Source organism: Loxodonta africana, chromosome 5 (genome assembly GCF_030014295.1).
Source record: "Loxodonta africana isolate mLoxAfr1 chromosome 5, mLoxAfr1.hap2, whole genome shotgun sequence".
Taxonomy (NCBI): Eukaryota; Metazoa; Chordata; class Mammalia; order Proboscidea; family Elephantidae; genus Loxodonta; species Loxodonta africana.
In genome coordinates this window covers 52,635,001-52,654,299 of record NC_087346.1, presented here as the reverse complement: position 1 = coordinate 52,654,299, position 19,299 = coordinate 52,635,001, and the positions used below count along the sequence as shown (strand labels likewise).

The following is a 19,299-nucleotide window of genomic DNA, read 5'->3' as shown; positions in this document are numbered from 1 at the left end:
TTCAAGTATCTCATAGTTCTGTCGATTAGCTTCTTTGAGTACTGGGAAGGGTAAGGAGGGCAGTCAGCTGGTACCCCAGAGAACTTCCCATTTTAATCAGTTCTCCTTGTATTTCATCTGCTCTAAGATACACATTTTTCCCCACATTTTAACATCTCTGAAATTGGAATGTGTCTCAAAATCCATGGTACCTCATGGTTTAATTGGTGGCTTTTTTTTCTTTCTTTCCTTGATTGTACCTAAAATAAGAGTGTGTCTTATAATTGGGGTGTCAAAGACTTGATGACACATTGTACAAAGCTGTCCACCCACTAAGAGCTCAATGATCAGCACTGGCAGTAATTGGCCATGAGGAAAGAGACATCTTATTCCTTCTTTTTATTATCAGTAGCAACTTGGCATTTCCTTTCCAAACACTGATGAGAAAGGAGAGTGGGCAGGTTGACAAGCACTTTCAGTGGACGGTAGCAGCACACACTGTTTATCTTACTAGCATCTTGATTAAGTTAAATGTCAGGAAGGCTGTCCACTGAGAGGGGCGCCCAGAGAAAACAACAGTGAGCATGGTTATTCTTTACAGTTTTAGGGAAATCTGAGAACTGTCCACCTGGGGAGGTCTTCACCATTCACGGCAGGGGGTTACTGACACTTTGCAGGCAGTGGCTAATAAATCCAAATGGGACTGGGAAAAGAGCAGGAGCAGAGGGGAAAGAAGGCAATGAAAAAAGAAAGAACAAAAAGAAAAATGTAGTGGTGCTTTTGAAAGTATACTTTCCAGATAATTGTCCCAAAGCTTGCAACAATTACCTAACACTGTAGTAAGATAGTATGCAATACTTTCTGACCCCCAATACAGAAAAGAGGGATTCCGGTGGCACAGTGATTAAAGCGCTCAGCTGCTAACTGAAAGGTTGGCAGTTAGAACCCACCAGCTGCTCTGCAGAAAAAAGTTGTGGCAGTCTGTTTCTGTAAAGATTTACAGCCTTGGAAACCCTATGGGGCAATTTTACTGTGTCCTATAAAAAAAAAAAAAAAAATTTTTTTAGAGGGTTGCGATGAATCAGAATCAACTCGATGGCAGTGGGTTTGGATTTTTATACAGAAAAGATTCAGTGTATTCTTGACGACAAAAAAATGAAGACCCTTTTCTTCCTTCCTTTGCCCTTATGGGGGAGCTGTGTGAAAAGTGGAGTCTCTGGGTGGCAAACGGTTAATGTGCTCAGCTGCTAACCAAAAGGTTGGAGGTTCAAGTTCACCCAGATGCATCTCAGGTGAAAGCCATGGCGATCTACTTCCAAAAAATCAACCTTGAAAATGTTACAGGGGACAGTTCTAGTCTGACATACATGGGGTCACTATGAGTCGGAATCAACTTGACGGCAACTTGACGGTTACTGGTGTGAAAACTGTTTAGAAAGATTTTTTGTTTTTGTTTTCAACACCCCAAAAGAAAAACTGTGGGGCAGTCCCTCTATTGCCCTAGTCGGAATGCTGTTTCATGTTACAGTTCAGATTCAAGACAACAAATGAACCAGCCCCCCAAATGACTTAACGTTAGCGATTAGGTACTTGGGTACTTGGGTCTCTGCAGTATTAAAATAATTCAGGATACCACCTTCATATTTATAGGTTCTATGAAACCCTATGGCGTAGTTCTACTCTGTGCTATAGGGTCGCTATGAATTGGAATTGATTCGACAGCAACAGGTATTTTATGAACAATAGGTAAGAGCTGACAAATGAACAGAGGATCCCATCAGACCTAGAAAGCATGGAGCATAGAGTTAAGGTTTCAGCTTCACACACACGGCATCAAACCCCATAATTAGTGGCAGCCCATATTAACTCCAGATCTTGGTTGCTGAATTTTTTTATGATGCCTTCCTTAGGTTACACGGGGAACCCCTGTTTTCCAAATAGGACACAAAACAAAACCTACCAGGCCTCCTTAACTATCACATAGGAAACTATAGGCATGCTTACAAGGGTTACCTAGGGGTACGGATGCCAAAAGAGACAAAATTTTTACTGAATCACATTTCCTGGTTGTACTACCTCACTTGCAAGCCTCATACCCCAGCTATTTTGCTTAAGGTTTCTTTCACCTTTCGCCATTACATAAGCCCCCATTGGGGGGCAGTAAATACTTTCAGTGGTAAAAGTACACTCCCAAAGAATCTGAGTGCTGGAAAAAGTAGGTTGTATACATGGGTCATAAAAGGGTTAGGCCTCACAACAATTTTTTTGAATATTATGTCATTTTTAGGAAACATGAAATGAGGCTTAGAGAGTTTAAGTAACTTGCTCACAGGCACACAGCTTCTAATCAGCAGAGCAGAGATTTGAACCATCAAAATAAATTAAAAATAAAAACAAAAAAAGTTGCCATTGAGTTGGTTCCGACTCATAGCGACCCTATAGGACAGAGGAGAACTGCCTCACAGGAGTGGCTGGTGGATTCGAACTGCTGACCTTTTGGTTAGCAACTGAGCTCTTAACCACTGCGTCACCAGGGCTCCAACAGTCGCTGGTAAATTCCTATTTTCCCTCCACGGGACAGAAAGTTGAAGCATTCAGGTTACAATTATATGAGATATGATCAGGGCATCATATATGTCTCCCCCAGCGAGCAAAGGAGTTGAGGGGATAAAAGAGATGAAAATGCTGCCTTCATGTAAGAACTGATTATTGAACAGAAATTCCTCCTGCTGGTGTTGGCACTGGAGTCAAGCAGAAGGACAGAGACATTCAATGATGGGTTTGCTTTCTCCTCTTTGAGTAAAGTTCTCTTCTCTCTTCTGGACACGTAAAAAAAAAAAACTTTCACAAACCATATGAACAGATTTGAAACCAATGCTTTTACACAAAGAGTAGGGAGGAAAAAGGATGAATTTAAAGAAAACTCAGAGAAAATTTCCTGTACGTACTTCCTCCAAAATTTCTCCCTCTAACTGTCACTTTCCAAAAGAGACTTTAAGAATTTGGAAAAAGAACACTGAGTTTGAAGGCAAATACTCAATACCTAAACAAGTAAGTGGTGTAGGGCCGGTGGGTTCAACTTCATACATACCTTCTGTGCTATATCACTAGCTAATGTCCTCCCAATCACTCTCAGCCCATATGTTTTGTTTTAAAATCAAGTTGTTCCAGTTCCAAATAATTAAACAGAGAAGAGCCAAAAAGCAGAGCCAGGCATGCAACACTTGCGGCACATTCGGTTTTCCCCTTCCTCACCTCCCCAAGAAAAGAAGACTGTAAACCACCAGAATGACCTCATTCTGAAATCCACAGAGGCCAACGTACAGGAAATAGCTGAGAACATTTAGAGCCAACTCTTTATTCTTTGGAAAAGGGGGGAAAAAAATTGGACACATCTTCCCATATGGCAATTTATGCAGGCAGTGCAAATGTTTATCTATCCAAATTTTGATGTTTCAAAATTAATAACAATAATTTTGCCAATATTTGTTGAATGCTCAGTATGAGCTAGGTATTGTGTTTTAGACAAATTAGCTAGAACAGCACTGTCCAGCCACTAGCTCAATTAAGGCACCCTTGCTGGGGGAGGCATATACGATGCCTTGATTATATCTCATATAATTCTAACCTGATTGCCTCAACTTTCAGTCCCATGGGGGGTAAACGGCAATTTATCAGTAACTATTTACTTTGATGGCAAATTCTCATTCCCTTTCCCCCATGGGAAAACTTCTGCAGTTTGTAACTGATCAAACATGCTATCAAGATGCATTGCTTGGTGACTGGAATGCAAAAGTTGGAAACAAGAGGAAGGATCAGTAGCAGGAAAATATGCCCCTGGTGACAGAAATGAAACAGGTGACTATAAACGCAGACCTCACCAGATAGAATACACAGGAATCAAATCGACTACATCTGAGGAAAGAGATGATGGAACAGCTCAATATCATCAGACAGAACAACACCAGTGGCTGCCTGCGTCACAAACCATCAATTGTTCATATGCTGAAACTGAAGAAAATTAGAGTAAGTCCACAACAGACAACATACAACCTTTAGTATATCCCAACTGAATTTGGACCATCTCAAGAATAGACTTGATGTATTCAAAACTAATGACTGAAGACCAGACTAGGTGTGGAATGACATCAAGGACATCATACATAAAGCAAGAGGTATTAAAAAGACAGGAAAGAAAGAAAAAAATCAAAATGGATGTCAGAAGGTGCTCTGAAACTTGCTCTTGAACACAGAGTAGCAAAAGTGAATGGAAGAAAAGATAAAGTCAAAGAGCTGAACAGAAGATTTCAAAGTGCAGCTCAAGACGACAAAGTAAAGTATTCTAATGAAATATGCAAAGACCTGGAGATAAAAAACCAAAAGGGAAGAACATGCTCAGCATTTCTCAAGCTGAAACAACTGAAGAAAAAATCCAAGCCTTGAGTTGCAATTTTGAAGGATTTTATGGGGAAAATGCTGAACGACACAGGAAGCATCAAAAGAAGATGGAGGGAATACCAAAAAGAATTGGTCGATGTTCAACCATTTTAGGAGGTAGCATATGATCAAGAATCGATGGTATTGAATGAAAAAGTCCAAGCTGCACTGAAGGGAATGGTGAAAAACAAGGCTCCAGGAACTGACCAAATACCAAATGAGATATTTCAACAAATGGATGCAGCACTGGAGATGCTCAACTCATCTATGTCAAGAAATTTGGAAGACAGCTTCTTGGCCAACCGATTGAAAGAGATCCATAGTTGTGCCCATTCCAAAGAAAGGTGATCCAACAGAATGAGGAATTTGTTGAACAATATCACTGATATCACACACAAGTAAAATTTTGGTGAAGATCATTCAAAAGCGACTGCAGCAGTACATCGACAGGAAACTGCCAGAAGTTCAAGCCATATTCAGAAGAGAATGCGAAACGAGGAATACTGTTGCTGATGTCAGATGGATCCTGGCTGAAAGCAGAAGATACCAGAAAGATGTCTGCCTGTGGTTTATTGACTATGCCGTGGCATTTGACTGTGTGAATTATAGCAAATTACAGATAACATTATGAAAAATAGGAATTCCAGAACACTTAATTGTGCTCATGAAGAACCTGTACTTAAACCAAGAAGCAGTTGTTTGAATACAACAAGGGGATATTGTGTGGTGTAAAGTCAGGAAAGGTGTGCATCAGAGTTGTATCCTTTCACCACACTTACTCAATCTGAGAAGCTGGACTACATGAAGAAGAACATGGCATCAGGATAAAAGTAAGATGCAGTAACAACCTGCGATATGCTGATGACACAACTTTGCTTGCTGAAAGTGAAGAGGACTTGAAGCACTTGCTGATGATGATCAAAGACTACAGCCTTCAGTATGGATTGCACTTCAACATAAAGAAAACAAAAAATCCTCACAACTGGACCAATAAACAACATCATGATAAACGGAGAAAAAACTGAAGTTGCCAAGGATTTCATTGTACCTGGATCCACAATCAACACCCATGGATGTAGCAGTCAAGAAATCAGACAATGTATTGCATTGGGCAAATCTGCTGCAAAACACCTCTTTAAAGTGTTAAAAAGCAAAGATGTCACTTTGAGGACTAATGTGCGCCTCACCCAAGCCATGGTATTTTTAATTGCCTCATACGCATGTGAAACATGGACAATGAATAATAAAGACCGTAAGAAGAACTGAACCTTTGAATTATGGTGCTGCTGAAGAATATTGACTATACCATAGACTGCCAGAAGAATGAACAAATCTGTCTTGGAAGAAGTACAGCCAGAAGGCTCATTAGAAGCAAGAATGGCAAAACCTCGCCTGACGTACTTTGAACATCTCATCAGGAAGGACCAGTCCCTGGACAAGGACATTATGCTTGGTAAAGTAGAGGGTCAGTGAAAAAAACCAAGACCCTTAACGAGATGGACTGACACAGTAGCTGCAACAATGGGCTCAAGCATAACAAAGATTGTGAGGACGGCACAGGACTGGGCAGTATTTTGTTCCTGTTGTACATAGGGTCACTATGAGCTGGAATCGACTCAACAGCACCTAACAACATTTACTTTAACGTTAGACTCATCATGGTTCAAATCTCTGCTCCTCCACTTAGAAGCTGTGTGCCTTTGAGCAACGTTACTTAAACTCTAAGCTTCATGTTTATATTTCTTAGAAAGGCCATAAAGTTAATTAAAAAAAAAAAAAAACTGTTTTGAGGCTTAAGACAGACAATGCATACAAAGCACTAAGCACAGCAGCCACTAGCTCAATTGAGTACTTGACGTGTGCCTAGTTCAACCTGACCTGTGCTGTAAGTGTAAAAGAGACACTGGATGTGGAAGACTTAGTATGAACAAAAGGAGCTCTGATGGCACAACGGTTAAGCATTTGGTTGCTAACAGGAAGGCTGGTGGTTCAAACTCACCCAGCAGCTCTGTGGGAGAAAGACCTTGCTAGCAATCTGCTCCAGTAAAGATTACAGCTAAGAAAATCTATGGAGCAGTTCTAATCTGTCACATGGGGTTGCTGTGAGTCAGAATCAACATAACGGCATCCAACAACAATACAAATAAAATGTAAACTATCTCATTAATAATTGTTTTATTACTGATTACATGTTGAAATGATAATATCTTCAATATATTGGGTTAAATGAAATATAGTACTAAAATTAATTTTGTCTGTTCTTATCTTTTTAAAAAAAATTTTTTTTTTTAATCTTTTTAAATACAGCTACTGGAAATTTTAAATTACAAAGGTGACTCACATTATAGTTTTTTTTGGAGAGCTTCTTGTTGTTAGATGCCGTTGAGTCGGTTTCAACTCATAGTGACCCTATGTACAACTGAACGAAACACTGGGTCCTACGCTATCTTCACAATCGTTGCTATATTTGAGCTCATTGTTGCAGTCACTGTATCAATCCATTTGGTTGAGGGTCTCCCTCTGTTTCGATGACCCTCTACTTTACCAAGCATAATGTACTTCCCTAGGGAATGGTCCCTCCTGATAAGATGTCTAAAGTATGTAAGATGAGGTCTTGCCATCCTTGCTTCCAATAAGCATTGTGGCTGTACTTCTTCCAAGACAGATCTGTCCATTCTTTAGGCAGTCCAGGGTATATTCAACATTCTTTACTAACACTTTAATTCGAAGGTGTCAATTCTTTTTCGGTCTTCCTTATTCATCATCCAGCTTTCGTGTGCATATGAGGTGACTGAAAACACCATGGCTTGGATCGGGCACACCTTAGTCCCCAAAGTGGCACTTCTGCTTTTTAACACTTTAGGGTGGTCTTTTGCAGCGGATCTGCCCAACGGAATATGTCATTTGATGTCTTGACTGCTGCTTCCATGGGCGTTGATTGCGGATCCAAATAAAATGAAATACTTTCCAACTTCAATATTTCCTCTGTTTATCATGATGTTGCTTATTGGTCCAGTTGAGGGTGCTTACAGTATTATTATTATCCCCATTTTATCAATAAGAAAACTGAGACTTAAAAATTTAAGTAATCCTCCCAAGATCACATAGGTGGCTAAGCTGGGTTGCTCAGGAAAACTGACACCTCTGGCCAGACTCACAACTATTATAGCACCTTTCTAAGGTCAGAAAATGTCTGTCCAGGGAGCCAAACCAGGGCTAGAGAAGTGTGAAACTCTTTCCCTAAGACTCAGAATTTCTCCTTTAATTTTTAGGTGTTCTAGTACTCTGTGCTACAGAGTCGCTATGAGTCGGAATCGACTCAATGGCACTGGGTTCACTGGAGTTAGTCACAGGTACATTTTCCTGGTTGGGAGAGTAAGAAAGGCTCTAGGTTGATACTGACAGTGCCACACTGATGAAAGCCTGCCTGGGATGGCAGAATAAGAGCCAGCAGAGCTGATATTTAGGGAAACCTGGAAAGGAAAATGGCCCTAGGATGTGACTAGGGTGACAGGGCATCTCTGCCGAGAGGGCCACACCTGCCCCCCATCCTCTAATGCCTATCAGTGGAAGATCACTTCCTTCATCTGGCTGCGTTTGGCCTCAACATCTTGGTAATGGAACAGCTCCCCATTCCAAATGGTACAAAAATGGGTACTTGAAGAAGCCATCATTCATCTATTCAATCTTCGACCAATATTTTTGAGTTGCTACTTTGTGCCAAAAACCAAACACATTGCCGTTGAGTTGATTCCAACTCATACGGACCCTATAGGACAGAGTAGAACTGCCCCATAGGGTTTTTAAGGAGTGCCTGGTGGATTCAAACTGTTGACCTTTAGGTTAGCAGCCATAGCTCTTAACCACTATGCCACCAGGGCCAGACACTTACATTCTCCTGGGAGATATGGAGATTAGAAAATACAGTTCCTGCTCCCAATGAGCTTACAGTCCTGTACAGAGATAGACTTTCATCAAATAATCACAGGGAAAAAGATAAAACGGCCCTGATGGTGCTATAAAGGAAAAGTTATGCAGACCAAGAGAGCCTATAAGACAGGGATTTGACCCAGACAGTGTCTAGGGAAAGCTTCCTTAAATGAAGCATGTATAATCTGGGTTCGGAGGATGAGAAGTTAATGGGCAAAGGAAGGAGGGAAAAGTGTTTCAGGAATAGGGACGAGAATGTATAAAGGCCCTGTGGTGAGATAAAAAGGACAAGAGAAACAGTCTAAAGGCCAGTCTAAAGACTGGTGTAGCAAGAGCACAGAGAATGGGGCGGGGCGGGGGGCCGGGGGGACAGGCCTGTGGGGCTTGCAATTAGAGATGCAACATGGACCAACCTGTGAAGGGCCTTTCAAAGCCATGTTAAGAAATCCAGTCATTACTCTAAGAGTGATAAGAAGTCACTAAAGAGTGTGTCATAGTCAGGGGTGGGGTGGGCAGGTGGCCCATTATCACATACGGGTTTCACAAAAATGATGCCCAGGGTGCAGAAAAGATTAGATGGAGTCCAGAGTGGGTGTATGGGGACAAAAAAAGAGGCAACCGTAGTCATCCTGGCAAGGCCTGATGATATCTTAGATGGCAATATTGTGGAGAAGTGAATGATATTGAGAACCATTTAGAAGTAAAATTGACATTTTCAGTGATGACTGGATATGGGGAGGGGTGAGGGTGAAGGAGAAGGAGGTGTTAAGAATATTGCATATGTTTCTGGCATCTTCTACACGGGGACCGTGGCTCTTCAAAATTCCATCATATGTCCCTTCTGACAGAAATAGCTCTCGGGTGCCAACTTCATAACCAGCTTAAGATCCAGCAGCATTTCTGAAGGACGCTTTTCTTTTATAGGTTATTTTGGCTGCTATCTGAATTTCTGAATTCTCTTTGAAGCAACTTTAAACTTGTGTACTTTTTAAAAATAAATTATTTAAAAATCCATTAGTCCCCTCAGCTACTTATTAATAAAAAGCAAACAGTGATGTATATGGTGTACATCTAAGTCCACAGGCAACTCGCACTTCCAACCTTCTTTGCTTAAAAAATAGCAATTACGTCAGCAGCATCTGTCCAGCTTCCCTGACCAGACTCAAAATAACAATGCAGCAAGGTAAACATGAGAGAGGAAAACAAAAACCACGTCAGTGTTCTCACCTGAATGACAGCCTCAAAAATATTACCCTAAATAACAACAGGGCGGGGGGGGGGGGTGGCTAGCGCTCTGATGAAGTTTTTTAAAAAAAATTAAGCTCTGCCTGAATAAACAAGAGAGATCGTTCAAAATGCTTGTCACAGAAGGGAGGAAAGAGACAAAATGGCATTAGGAAAGACGTCTTTTCCTAATGCTGCAACACATGTACTTTTTATTAGACACCTTCTGACACTTTGGTCTGCACAGCACTCCCGTTCTGGTCGGGGCGGGCAGGGTAGAGCAGGCCACACAGTGTACTGAATACTTAGGGAGAAAAAAAAAAGCATCTTCATAGAACAAGGAGTCCCTGAGTGGTGCAAATGGTTAACACACTGGGCTGCTAACCAAAGGGTGATGTACTTCCAGAAAAAATCAGCCCCACGAGGGGAAACGGGGAGCCATTGTTTAGGAAGTCATGAGTTTTTGTTTATGGTGATGGAAAATCTGGCAAAGATTATTGCTGATGGTTACACAACATGAATAATGTAATTGATGTTACTAAACCGTATGTGTGAAAAATGTTGACTTGTGTTGTATTATATATAATTTTACAACAATAAAACAAAAAAAACCGATCAGCATAGTTCTATTCTGACACATATGGGGTTGCCATGAGTCGAACTGACTCGAAGGCAACTGTGTTTGGTTTTACAGAGGAGGGTTTTACTATCAGGAATAAAATGTCTCTCAGTATAATTCTCGCCATGCCAAAGGAGTATGTGTGGGCTGGTGGAAAATTCAATACACAGAAAGTCAATGTCAATTTTGCCACCAGGTCCCTGTGTGACTTTGCGCCGGGGAGACAAATATCTGTACATTCGGACTGTCAGGAATCCTTATGATAATAAGATGGTGTGACAGATAAAACCCAAACTTGTAAACAGGACGTTCATTTGTGCCAGCGTCAACGTCTCTCACTTCACTTCAGCTTGAATGGCTTCCTCAGTGCGGCCTGAGCACAGCCTGCCTGCTGCACTCTGGCTCCAGAGCTTCATGGCTTTGAGATCTTAGGAAAGGGTCTTAAATCATTCGAACCATACGTAGCGAGTATTCACTATGTACCAAGTAGACATCTAGGGGCTTTGGATAAATCAAGAAACAAAACAGACAAAAATCGTTGCTCTTTGTCTGGGGTCTTAAAAGCTTGTGAGCAGCCATCTAAGATACTCCACTGGTCTCACCCTTTCTGGAGCAAGGGAGAATGAAGAAAACCAAAAACACAAGGGCAAGATTAGTCCAAAGGACCAATGGACCACAGCTACCACAGCATCCACCAGATTGAGTCCGGCACAACTAGATGGTGCCTGGCTACCACCACCAACTGCTCTGACAGAGATCACAATAGAGGGTCCCGGACAGAGCCGGAGAAAAATGTAGAACAAAATTCTAACTCATACACACACAAAAAAAGATCGGTCTAATAGAGGCTAGGGAAACTCCGAGAGTATGGTCCCTGGACACACCTTTAGCTCAGTAATGAAGTCACTCCTGAGGTTCACCCTTCAGCCAATGATTAGACAGGCCCATAAAACAAAAAGAGACTAAATGGGCACACCAGCCCAGGGGCAAAGACGAGAAGGCAGGAGGGGACAGGAAAGCTGGTACTAGGGAACCCAAGGTCGAGAAGGGGAGAGTGTTGACATGTAATGGGGTTGGCAACCAATGTCACAAAACAATATGTGTATTAATTGTTTAATGAGAAACTAGTTCTGTAAACCTTCATCTAAAGTCCAATTAAAAAAAAATAAGGAAAGAGAAAAAAAAATCCATACTCTTGTGCAACAAAATAAACACAAATAAATAGATTACATGGGTTTGTAGAAGGTGACAAGTGCTATGAAAAAAGAGAGCAGCAAAATATGGGACTGGAAGTACAAGGAGGTGTGGGAGAGTGCTGCAATGTTAAAAGTATGAACAAGGTAAGTCTCATGAAGAAAGCGGTTGTTGTTGGGTGCTGCTGAGTCAATTTTCAACTCATAACGACCCTATAAGACAGAGTAGAACTGCCCCATAGGGTTTTCTAGGCTGCATTCTTTACTGGAGTACTTGGCTGCTAACCAAAAGACTGGTGTTTAGAACCCACTAGCTCTTCCTCGGGAGAGAGCTGTGGCAGTCTGCTTCTATAGAGATTATAGCCTTGGAAATCCTGTGGGGCAATTCTACTCTGTACCATGGGGTCATTATGAGTTGAAATCAACTCGACGACAATGGGTTATGAAATCTTTACAGGAGCAGACGGCCACGTCTTTCTCTCTTGGAGCCACTGGGTGGTTGGAATCACCAACCTTTCACTTAACAATTGAGCACTTAGCTGTTGCATCACCAGGGCTCTTTATCAAGAAAGCTACTCATAAGCAAAAACATGAAGGAGGTAAAAGAGTTAATGGGCTATGTCGGGGGAACAGTGTTCTAGGCAAAGTGAACAGCCTAGCAAAGGCACTAAGCCTGTCTGAGGAACAACCCAGGGAGTGGCTGACGTACACAGGACAGGGGTAACAAGAGCCAGGCTGTGTGGGGCTTCGAAGGACAGGGTGAGGATTGTGGCTTCTCCTCTGAGCAAAAAAGCATCACTGGGAGTTTCCTGATGTCCTCAAGGCCCCGTGTCCCCATCAATGCAGGTGTGAGGATCAATGTGATCATGTGAAAACTGAGATTCAAGGAGCCCATTGAGTGCCTGGTAGAGTTGGTACTTCATCCATATTAGTTCTCTCCCTCTTCCTCATATACTTCTCTACCTCTCTCCCTAGACCTACAACTGGTCAATATAAATCCTGCTCAAGTCCTGTCTCCCCCAAGTATAAGAAAACACCCCAGTTCACACTGCTGAGAGGTACTCTCTTCTGGACTTCTGTACCACTTACTGCAGGTATCCTTATTTGACACACGCGTGCACACACACACACATGACTGTAAAGGAGTGAAGTGGCCAGGGGTCAGACAACAGGAGTAATGGGGACTGTGAGAGTGTGTGGCCATTTAAAGGGGGCAGCAGCTCCTGCCCTCCAATTAATTCTCTCTCTCCCGTGATATCAGCTTAAGCATCCTCCCACAATCAGTGTCTCCAATATTCCTGTTCATTTACTAATAAACTTTAGTCAGAATGCTGAAATTAAGTTAAATTTAAAAACATTTCTATTTCTTACCTTAGCATGTTGGGTCATAAATTCTGGATGTGATTAGCCCCAAAACTTAAAAATCCACTAAATTTGAAATCCTGCGTTAAAATAGGTTTCTCCTCAGACAGGGCTTTTTTTTTGTTGTTGTTAATAATTTTTATTGTGCTTTAAGTGAAAGTTTACGAATCAAGTCAGTCTCTCACACAAAAACCCATATACACTTTGCTACACACTCCCAATGACTCTCCCCCTAATGAGACAGCCCGCTCTCTCCCTCCACTCTCTCTTTTTGTGTCCATTTCGTCAGCTTCTAACCCCCTCCACCCTCTCATCTCTCCTCCAGGAAGGAGATGCCAACATAGTCTCAAGTGTCCACCTGATCCAAGAAGCTTACTCCTCACCAGCATCCCTCTCCAACCCATTATCCAGTCCAATCCATGTCTGAAGAGTTGGCTTCGGGAATGGTTCCTGTCCTGGGCAAACAGAAGGTCTGGGGGCCATGACCACCTGGGTCCTTCTAGTCTCAGTTAGATCATTAAGTCTGGTCTTATGAGAATCTGGGGTCTGCATCCCACTGCTCTCCTGCTCCCTCAGGGGTTCTCTGTTGTGTTCCCTGTCAGGGCAGTCATCGGTTATAGCCGGGCACCATCTAGTTCTTCTAGTCTCAGGATGATGTAGTCTCTGGTTCATGTGGCCCTTTCTGTCTCTTGCGCCCGTAATCACCTTGTGTCCTTGGTGTTCTCCATTCTCCTTTGATCTAGGTGGGTTGAGACCAATTGATGCATCTTAGATGGCTGCTTGCTAGCGTTTAAGACCCCACATGCCACTCTTCAAAGTGGGATGCAGAATGTTTTCTTAATAGATTTGATTATGCCAACTAACTTAGATGTCCCCTGAAACCATGGTCCCCAGACCCCGGCCCCTGCTACGCTGGCCTTTGAAGCATTCAGTTTACTCAGGCAACTTCTTTGCTTTTGGTTTAGTCCAATTGTGCTGATCTCCCCAGCCGGGGCTTCTTGATATGTCTTCTCTCTCCCGAAACTTATCATCACACCTTGTTTTTGTATTATATCCTATGTGGATGGGTTTTTGTCTCATTATACCCATTTCTGTACTGAATCCTTTTGGATGAAGGTAAGATATAAATTGTAAATAATATTGTTTGGGGTAGTTTCTCAATTTACACTCTCCCTTTCTGAAAGCTGACCCCCACCCTCGAGGGTGGGCCCCTGAAGCCTTGTTTGTAAAGGACAGCCCAATCTCCACTCTATCCTCCCTAGACAGAAGATTGGGCTGAGGTCAGACATGTGACTCAGGAAGAGCCAATCCATTAAATGGTAGGCTGAGCCAGAGTCTCTCTTTCCCAGGAAGCTGGAATCAGACACAGTGATTTTTAGAGAATATAGTAGGAGGGTGTGTGTTCTGGGGAGAGTGAGGGAGTATGCAGATAGAGAAAGCAGAAGACAGAACAAGAGTAACTTCTGTTCCTGAACCACTTCCTGCTCCTTATTTCCAGGAGGTCAACCTGTACTTCCTGATCCTGGGTTCTATGCAATACCCCTGGGTTCCTATTATAAGTACCACTCCCCCATTTTAGCTCAAGCTACTTTGGGGGGTTTCTGTTACTTGCAACCAAAAGGGTCCTAAGACATAAATAAGAGACTAGATTAATGTCCTTCATGCTCTACTCCTGTGACAAACTCATTGTTAACTAAAAAACATGAAAAACAGGCTTGAGAACTACGGGGCTCCAGGGGCTAATAATGGTCTTGCAAAGTGCATTGTTACTTTCCAAATAACGGAGTAGAAATACCAGTTGTTTTGAACAACCGGGTAAGCTGTTGTTACTTGGTGTGTGAAGGAATGCCTAATTCAGCCACACTTCCACCTGCAGGAAAGAAGCGAACCCTGCCTGCTTGTTGAATTCTTTAAACAGAATGATATAGCTGGAATCCAAGAAATGGTTACAGAAGTAGTACTGCACAGCAGACCCTGGGAAGGAAGCTGGGGGTGAGGAGTAGTACAGGAGAGGCCTCTTTGGTGGTACCCAAACATTTTGGGCTGGAGTTCTCTCTTCCCCCATTTTCCTTTGAACTTGTACTACACTGGGAGAAGGCCAGGGTGCACCTTGAATCAATGTCTACAATCCAGAGACAACCTTCTTTGGAAACTCCTTTGTTAGAGTCTTGGGGCTTAATATTTTCCAAGAACTAGGAAGTTGTGATGGAAAGGGAGAGAAAAGGAAAGTGCTATGCAGGCAGTAAAACCTATATTCTTCTTGGAAATTACACAGGCAAAGCAGGCACGTAGAAAGGAATGTGAAGGATTAAGCTATCCACTTTTGGATGGAAGCACAGAGCCTGCAAGTTTACAGCCCACAGACCTTTGCTTGTCTCGGTAAAAGGCAGGCTTACACTGCCTGGGCTAGTCCATCTGTAACTCTCTGATTAGATAAAACCAAGGCTGAAAACATACCACAGAGATGTTCTGAAGCCTGAGGAGGTCTGAGGGATAACTCAAGTCATTGAAACCACAGCATGAGAAGTAAGTTATCTATAAACATTAGCCTTTGTGGGAAGAAGCTCCTGCTGATTTTGTTAAACAGCCAAGCAGGGCAGCTCATGCTAATGGCATCTTTGAAAGTTTAATACTCTCAGATGTACACTGTTTTTGTATCGAAATATTTTAAGAACATTAAAAAAAATCTTAAGCAAGATTTAAGGGTTAATGCAAATAAAATTCAATATGAGATTAATTTTTTTAATGTACAAGTAGGATTATATAACTCAATTCGTTTAATGAATATCTTCAAAATACACTGGCACTGTGCTAGGGCCAGGATATAGAAGTTATGCAACAGATGATCTCTCTTCTTAAACAGCTAACAGTCTGGGCGCAGTGGGTGAGGGAAAACATGTAAAACCACAATTCAAGCACAGGGAACAGTCCCTTCCCCAAGACACACATGGGTTGCCATAGAAACACAAAGGTGAGGCTGTGGGATCACTGTGGGGTCAGAGGTAGCTTCCTAGATCTTGAACTGTATTTTAAAGGGAAGGTGAGAGAAAGACCATCTCCTGCAGAGGATACTGCGTAAGCGACAGGATCAAAGGGTAAAACAGCACGTCCCCTTAGGAACCCACAAGCGGTTACAGTGGCTGCAGTGCAGACAGCCAGGCACCACATCAGGTGGGTAGTGCTTCTCACAGTGTGGTTTCTGTACCACCATGAGCAGCATTGTGGGGAACTTGTCAGAAATGCAAATACTCAGGCAGCCTCAGACCTCTGGAATCAGAAACTCTGGGGACAGGGCCCAACAAGTTCTAACGAGCCCTTCTGGTGATTCTGATGCATGATAAAGTTTGAGAGCCCCTGGACTAGAGGAGTAAGCAGGAGCCTTATCACCTGGAGCTGTACATGTTGTAGGCATCAAGGTACCACCAAGCTATGGGAAGCCAACGAGGATTTTCAGCAAACAGGGATAGGATCTGATCTGCATTTTGGAAAAATCATTCCAGTACACTATGGAGAGTGAATTGAAGCGAGGCCAGCCTGCAGGCAGTGAGACAAGTTGGAAAGCTACTGCAGTAATCCAGGGGAGAACGGCAACGGCCAAAATCAAGGCAGAGGCACTTGCAGTGGCTTGAAGACAGAAGAGAATATTACGGTGGAAACTCTATGAGAGTTGGTGACAGGAAGCAGAAGGTTAAGATCATGTGCCCTTCACCATGCCTGAGTCTGAATACTAAGCATATGACCTTAGGAAAATCACTTAACCTATTCCTCAGTTTCCAAATCTGTAAAATAAGGATATTAATTATTATGAGATCAAAGCTCTACAGGACCAGGGTTTTTGTCTGTTAAGTTCACTCTGTGTCCCCAAAGCTTATGTGGCTCACAGTAGGTCCTAAATAAGTATTTGTTGAGTATATGAGTGAAATAGTTGTTGAAGATGAGAAAAAGAAAGAAATCTAAGAAAATTCTCAGGTTTTTAGTTTTAGCAACCTGGTAGGCAGTGATGCCATTGACAAAGTTAGGAATGCTGGAAGTGGAAGATTTTAGGAGAAAGATTAGTTTTTCTGTTCAGTTTTAGTGTTCCTTCTTCAAGGACTGGTCCCTCCTGATAACACATCCAAAGTACATGAGATGAAGCCTTGCCATCCGTGCTTCCAAAAATCATTCTGGCAGTATTTTTTCTAAGACAGATATGTTCATTCTTCTGGAAGTCCATGGTATATTCATGTTACCACTAAGATTAATGTCGGATATTCAGATGGAAACGTCCTGCCACATACACAAGGGCCAGGAGGCTGGACAGTAAGGTGGCTTCGGAATCAAACTTAAGTTAGAATCCAGGCTTTACTATTTACTACTTGTGTGGCCTGGGACAAGTAACTTAACCTGTCAGCCCTTCATTTCCTCCTCTACAAAATACAGAGATGAGTAGTACATATCTGATAGGGTCACTGGGAGGATTAGATACCCATGTAGTGTGCTTACTTTGCAAAGTGTTTGGCATGTAGAAAATGCTCCAAAAGTGCTAGATAGTTAAGGCCTATGTAGAGAAGAGCCCAAGGCATTATCCTGGAGAACACTAAGAGTTACGCGGAAGTGCACAGAGGGGGACTTGGAGACTGAGAAAGACAGGCAGCAGGAAACCAGAAAAGAGAGGTGTCACCACAGCCTATTGAGGGATAGTGCTTCACCTACAATTATGCATTAAGTTAGAGAGATTAAGGGGCTGGTTCTCCTGAGCAAACGGGCTGAAACAGTGGGGATCACTTCTGTTCAATCAAATTGAGATTAAAACAGAGCAAGAAAAAGGCATTAAAGAAAGCAACTTCTCCTTACTTCAACCTAGTCCCTGACTCCAGCACCATCTGACAATCCCCTCTTTTGTGACTGGGAAAGACTCAAGACTTGCTGAGAGGGATGGCAACTACCAAAAAAGAACTCAGGACTGAACTGAGGTCACCTCTATGATGGCTGGTAATATTCTTATATAGGAGAGGAACTGCCACTTAGTTGGTTCCGACTCATAATGATACTATGTACAACAGAATGAAACACTGCCTGGTCCTGTGCCATCCTCATGGTCCTTGCTATGTTTGAGCCCATTGTTGCAGCCACTGTGTCAATCCATCTCTTTGAGGGTCTTCCTCTGCTGACCCTCTACTTTACTAAGCATGATGTCCTTCTCTAGGTACTGGTCCCCCTGATAACAAGTCCAAAGCACATGAGATGAACTCTCACCATCCTTACTTCTAAGGAGCATTCTGGCTGTACTTCTTCCAAGACAGGTTTGTTCATTCTTCTGGAAGTCCATGGTATATTCATTATCCTTTGCTAACACTATAATTCAAAAGCATCAATTCTTCTTTGGTCTTCTTTATTCATTGTCCAGCTTTCACATGCATATGAGGTGATTAAAAATACCATTGCTTGGGTCAGGCATACTTCAGTCCTCAAAGTGACATCTTGGTTTTCATACTTTTGAGAGGTGTTTTGCAGCAGATTTGCCCAATGTAATATATCATTTGATTTCTATATAGTTACTTGATGTAATTAAAACATCACATTTTTTTTTCCCATCTTTTAAAATAACAGAGTAAGATATATGCTGTAACTACTGGTTAAATCATCGGACACATATGTTGCCCTTCAAAATCAGTGCAGATTAGTCAGTCTCGAAATCTGTGCTTTATTTGGTGTCTGTTTCCAGAGTACAGAAGTCCCTGGGTTACGTTCCTAACTGTATCTTCAAGCTGAATTTGTAGGTAAGTTGGAAAAGGTGCACACAGTTCTTATTTAGCCTTACTTTAGTGCAAGAAAGAAACTCTGATGGTATAGTGGTTAAGTGCTACAGCTGCTAACTAAACAGTCGGCAGTTCGAATCCACCAGGCGCTCCTTGGCAACTCTATGGAGCGGTTCTACTCTGTCCTATAGGCTCGCTGTGAGTAGTCAGAATCAACTAGATGGCATAATTTACGTAATATTAAAGGGCAAGTAGAGCAAGTATGAGTTGTCCTTAAGTTGAATGTTTGTAACCCGGAGACTGCCTGCACTTTGTGTTGGGAGACAGTTCTCTCATGTTTCAGTATATCTTATGAGTGAGGAACTGATTGGAATTAGAAGTAAGTCCTTTATCATGAACCGTTTTTTTAAAGGGAATTTGTATGCCAAATAGCACTGGAAGATACAGTGTTTCCCATCAGAGAAAAAGGGTCAAGCAGGTTTACTAACCATTATAAAAGATTCAGGCTCCCTAAACTCAGGATTCCTCTCCTATAACATAACCCACTATGTATATAGGTGTCACCTGGCCCTCTTTGCATCATCCTATGGGAACTCAGGCTCAGGAAAAGAGAACAAAAATGCTGATACTCGGGCTATTGTTATTGCTGTGATTAAAAAAGTCCTCTGTTTCTGACGCAGGAGTCTTGCGTCTTTTGCCAGAACCCATGAAACCATGGCAGGGTAACTTGTCAGATGGCAAGTAGGGTAAAATCTCAGCGGCTCCGCAGTTCTTGACATTTCGTGTTATTGTTTAACAGAAGAGGGGCTAGTGTTTC

The 19,299-nt window shown here is 42.3% G+C and overlaps 1 protein-coding gene across 1 annotated transcript in view; it reads right to left on the bottom strand.

Moving 5' to 3' along the window:
- Positions 1-19,299, bottom strand: part of TSPAN5 (tetraspanin 5) — a 205,086-nt gene that overhangs the window by 39,819 nt on the left and 145,968 nt on the right. The window lies entirely within an intron of this gene.